Genomic DNA, 6,000 nt, shown 5'->3' with positions numbered 1-6,000 from the left:
CCTTGTTTAAGAAGATAATATACTGTGTGTAGGTGCAGTAAATACAGTATTATAACTAGGTGGTTAAAGCCTTGAATGCTGATTGGCTGACAACTGTGGTATTTCAGACCGTATGACGGAACATTTATTTTTACTGTTCTAATTACGTTGGTAACCAGTTTATAATAGCAATAAGGCATCTCTCGGGTTTGTGATATATGGCCAATATACCACATCTAAGGGCTGTGTCCAGGCACTCTGCGATGTGTTGTGCCTAAGAACAGCCCTTAGCCGTGGTATATTTGCCAATGTACCACACCCCCTCGTGCCTTATTGCTTAATTAGGTCAATCACTCTCCCATACATGCTTAGAACATGTATTGGGTACATATTCCTAGCGATTGAGGGGAAAGATGAAGCGAGGTTTGAACCAGCAACACTGTCCATGGGGCAAGTACACTACCACCTGTGTCATTAAGGTCCAGATCTCGTAGCATTGGCTGTAGTAGTGGCCTATTCCAATGAGCTCTGTTCAGATACACGTATCTATGGAATAGGGCTGAATATGGGATCCTTCAATAAGGAAAATGGGGGGAAAGAATTAAAGACGAGGAGAAATGCACAGTCAAAAACAAGAGAGGGCAGGACAGGGTTAGGGCATGATTATGGGATTGTTGTCTGAACTCATCATAGGGATATACACTGGTAGAAATGCATTATGTAGAACAGACATGCATCAGAAAGAGATATTATTTAGACAGACATAATTGAGGATATTTCATATTGGACAGACATAATCAGAAGAAATACACTATTAAGCATGTGTGTGTTCCCCAAAACTATTGGTCCCAGTTCCATTTCTGTTGCTAAACCCATTCCCCAGATCTCTTGGGCCCAGTTGCATTTCTGTTCCTAGACCCCTTCCCTTCCCATAGTTCCTTCAACATGCACAGACAGACATGAAATTACTGGATTAGGGCGAGGCCAGTCTGGTATACAATGGAAATGTAACCATCCGGATATGGGACGAATATGTAACCCAAAGCCAATTCCTCCTTTGGCCGCCTTTCCTTACAGTTCTCTGCTGCCAATGACTGGAACGAATTGCAAAAATCACTGAAGCTGGAGACTCATATCTCCCTCACTAACTTTAAGCATCAGCTGTCAGAGAACCTCACAGATCTTACACCTGTACATAGCCCATCTGTAAATAGCCCATCCAACTACCTCATTCCCATATTGCAATTTATTTTCTTCTCCTTTGCACCCCAGTATCTCTACTTGTATATTCATCTTCTGCACATCTATAGCTCCAGTGTTTAAATGCTAAATTGTAATTATTTCGCCACTATGGCCTATTTATTGCCTTACCTCCCTTATCTTACCTCATTTACACACACCTGTGTATAGACTTTTCTATTGTGACTGTACGTTTGTTTATTCCATGTGTAACTCTGTGTTATTGTTTGTGTCGCACTGCTTTGCTTTATCTTGGCCAGGTCGCGGTTGTAAATGAGAACTTGTTCTCAACTGGCCTACCTGGTTAAATAAAGGTGAAATAAAAAATAAAAATAAATACGAGACCGTTTGCTCTGCTGCGGCACGGCAAGCGGTACAGATGCACAAAGGCTGGAACCAACATCGACTCGGTACTGATAGGCTATCCCTGTATATAATCGATTCTCATTGTGTATTTATTATTCCGTGTTATTACTTTTCTATTATTTCACATTTTTGTCTGTATCGTTGGGAAGGGTCCGAAAGCGTTTCACTGTTAATGTACACCTGTTGTTTATAAAACATATGACGAATAAAATGTGATTTGATCTGTTTAGCCAATTAGAAAATAGGCCATTTTATGTCTCACACTCCACACGAGCACGGACCAAAATTAATCTGTTCTAATTTGGTGTCCGTTCTCCACGCATCAGTCTCGTCTCGCATCAGTTTTAAGAGTTCCCCTCTAAATGAGCGAACATCAAGACAGCTCTAGATATTTTCTGTTTGCATTTTACAGACGACGCACTCCCTCTAGTGGAGCTTAGGTAGCATTACCAGCCAAACCTAAATATAATAGTTATACCACTTAGCAGGCGCTTTTATCTTTGCATTTACATTTTAGTCATGTAGCAGACGCTCTTATCCAGAGCGACTTCAAGTTAGTGCACTAATATTTAGATAGCTAGGTGGGACAACCACATAGCACAGGCATAGAAAGTACATTTCCCTCAGTAATGTACCTATTAGCAGAATCAGAGCTAGAAAGGGGGTTGGGGGAAAAGTGCTGTTTATTAATGATTATTGTTTATTTATTTTAATTTGGTGGGGGGTCGAGGTGAGGAGGAGTATTATATAAGATACTCTTTGAAGAGGGTTTCAGGTGTTTTCAGAAGATGGACAGGGACTGCAGTCCTAGCTTAAGGGGGAAGCTGGTTCCACCATTGGGGTACTAGGACAGAGAAGAGCTTGGACTGGACTGAGAGGGAGCTGCCCTCCCGTAGCGGTGAGAGGACTAAGAGACCTGAGGAGCCAGAACGGGGTCCTCGGGTTGGGGTGTAGGGTTTGAGCATAGCCTGAAGGTAGGGAGGGGTAGTTCCTCTTGCTGTTCCGTAGGTAAGCACCATGGCCGTGTAGTGGATGCAAGCTTCAACTGGAAGCTAGTGGAGTGTGCGGAGGAGTGGGGTGACATGAGAGAACTTGGGAAGGTTGGAACATGGATAAGTTGCAGGGGTCTGATGGCACAAGCGGGGAGCCCAGCCAACAGCGAGTTGCAGCAGTACAGATGGTAGAACAAGTGCCTGGATTAAGACCTGCACCGCTTCCTGTGTGAGATAGGATCGTACTCTATGGATGTTGTAGAGCATAAACCTGCAGGAGCGGGTCACTGCTTTGATGTTTGCAGAGAACGACAGGGTGTTGGCCAGGATTCACGACAAGATTCTTTGTAGTCTAGGAGGGCGACACTGGAGTTGTCAACCATAATGGAGAGGTCTTTGAGCAGGCAGGCCTTCCCCGGGAGGAAGAGCAGTTCTGCCTTGTCGAGGTTGAGCTTGAGGTGATGGGCCGACATCAAAGTTTATGTATCTCCCAGGCATGCAGAGATGCGTGTTGCCACCTGGGTGTCAGAAGAGGGGGAAGGAGAAAAGTTGCTGAGTGTCATCTGCATTGCAATGATAGGAGAGACCTTGTGAGGATATGACGGGGCTGAGTGACTTGGTGTATAGCGAGGTGAGTAAAGGGCCTAGAACCGAGCCCTGGGGGACACCAGTAGGGAGAGTACGTGGTGCAGACACAGATCCTCTCCATGTCACCTGGTGGGAGCGTCCTGCCAGGTAGGATGCAATCAAAGAGTGTGCATTGCCTGAGACACCCATCCCTGAGAGGGTGGACAGGAGGATCTGATGGCTCACGGTGTCAACGGCAGCGGATATATATAGTAGGATGAGAACAGAGGAGACAGAGTCAGCTTTGGCTGTGCAGAGAGCCTCCATAACACAGAGAAGAGCAGTCTCGGTTGAGCGACTCGTCTTGAAGCCTGACTGGTTAAGAAGATTGTTCTGAGAGAGTTTAGTTCTCCATTTTCGCTCAGATAGAGTAGTGGGAGAGAGAGAGCGAAGATTGCGATGGCACATGACCATCTGGGTAGGGGCTGAGTGGTTAGGGTTGAAGAAAAGGGAGACAGACAAGGAAACAAATTGCCTGCCTTGTGAGTTGGAGGGGATTGGGAAAGGGTAAGGTCAAACGAGTTAAGGAGGGGAAAGAGAGAGTTGGAATAAATTCATTGAAGGCAGATGTCGGAAGGTTGAAGTCACCAAGTACGAAGAGTGGGTAGCCATCATCAGGAAGTGAGCTTATCAAGGTGTCAAGCTCATTGAGGAACTCTCCAAGGGCATCTGGTGGGCGATAGATGACAATAATATTAAGCTTGAGTGGACAGGTGCAATGACAGCATGGAATTCAAATAAGGAGATGGACAGGTGAGAGAGAAAATAGAAAATCTCCAGCACCATGACAACCAGATGCTCTCGGACTATGAGAGAAAACATAGTCAGATGAAGAAAGAGCAGCTGGAGTAGCAGTGTTCCCGAAATTTTATCAGCATATCGATTGCGCAACCAGGGGTGGAAAAACCTTGGATCATTGTTACTCTAACTTCCGCGACGCATATAAGGCCCTGCCCCGCCCCCCTTTCGGAAAAGCTGACCACGACTCCATTTTGTTGATCCCTGCCTACAGACAGAAACTAAAACAAGAGGCTCCCACGCTGAGGTCTGTCCAACGCTGGTCCGACCAAGCTGACTCCACACTCCAAGACTGCTTCCATCACGTGGACTGGGATATGTTTCGTATTGCGTCAGATAACAATATTGACGAATACGCTGATTCGGTGTGCGAGTTCATTAGAACGTGAGTTGAAGATGTCGTTCCCATAGCAACGATTAAAACATTCCCTAACCAGAAACTGTGGATTGATGGCAGCATTCGCGTGAAACTGAAAGCGCGAACCACTGCTTTTAATCAGGGCAAGGTGACTGGTAACATGACCGAATACAAACAGTGCAGCTATTCCCTCCGCAAGGCTATCAAACAAGCTAAGCGTCAGTACAGAGACAAAGAAGAATCTCAATTCAACAGCTCAGACACAAGAGGCATGTTGCAGGGTCTACAGTCAATCACGGACTACAAGAAGAAATCCAGCCCAGTCACGGACTAGGATGTCTTGCTCCCAGGCAGACTAAATAACTCTTTTGCCTGCTTTGAGGACAATACAGTGCCACTGACACGGCCTGCAACGAAAACATGCAGACTCTCCTTCACTGCAGCCGAGGTAAGTAAGACATTTAAACGTGTTAACCCTCGCAAGGCTGCAGGCCCAGACGGCATCCCCAGCCTCGCCCTCAGAGCATGCGCAGACCAGCTGGCCGGTGTGTTTACGGACATATTCAATCAATCCCTATACCAGTCTACTGTTCCCACATGCTTCAAGAGGGCCACCATTGTTCCTGTTCCCAAGAAAGCTAAGGTAACTGAGCTAAACGACTACCGCCCCGTAGCACTCACTTTCGTCATCATGAAGTGCTTTGAGAGACTAGTCAAGGACCATATCACCTCCACCCTACCTGACACCCTAGACCCACTCCAATTTGCTTACCGCCCAAATAGGTCCACAGACGATGCAATCTCAACCACACTGCACACTGCCGTAACCCATCTGGACAAGAGGAATACCTATGTGAGAATGCTGTTAATCAACTACAGCTCAGCTTTTAACACCATAGTACCCTCCAAACTCGTCATCAAGCTTGTATGCAAAGCAGTAATTGTTTCAAAACATCTCCTGCCATGTCACTCACACGTCGTGAAACAGTGTTGTTTGATGAAAGCATTTCCTGTACAGTTTTTTGTCCTTTTCCCCAAGCAGTGTCCCAGCCATATTCACGTAAGCAGGAAGAATTAAGTCCTTAACAATAGTATGGGGTTTGCATGTCCTAGCCACTCGGTAGCTCACCATATAAGACGCTTCTAGACCCTTCTTATTAATGGTATCTGTTGCTTTTATACATGTCTTACAACTCAAAAGTCATCTTTATTCTCGCTCAAAAATCTCCTGTGGCTTATTTTTCAAATTGTCATGTTTAGTTTCTAAATGTCTGCACAAGAGTGAAGGTTTACCGCGAGAGAGTAACGGTTAACGTGATTGGATGTTAATTATTTGACTAGGCTACCAGTATTTGACATTGTGTTGTTATTTCCATGAATGTTATTTTTGGTAGTGAAATGAGGCAACTCAGGCGAGAGAAAAAAAACCCCACCCAAATGTGTAGCCCATTAGAAAATATAAATGGACTGTTGGAAAATGTGAACATAAAAAACACCAAAGTTTTTATAAATGTGAAACACATTTTTATTTTGGCATACCCCTGACGGCATTGCACCCCCGTTTGGGAATAACTGTTGTAATCAATGCGTTGGGAGACAGGGACTTGGTGTGGGTGAGTAGTCCGGCTGCAGTGTTTTGAA

This window comes from Oncorhynchus gorbuscha, linkage group LG24 (genome assembly GCF_021184085.1).
Source record: "Oncorhynchus gorbuscha isolate QuinsamMale2020 ecotype Even-year linkage group LG24, OgorEven_v1.0, whole genome shotgun sequence".
Lineage (NCBI taxonomy): Eukaryota > Metazoa > Chordata > Actinopteri > Salmoniformes > Salmonidae > Oncorhynchus > Oncorhynchus gorbuscha.
The sequence above is the reverse complement of the archived record's forward strand: the minus strand, read 5'-3'. Positions refer to the sequence as shown.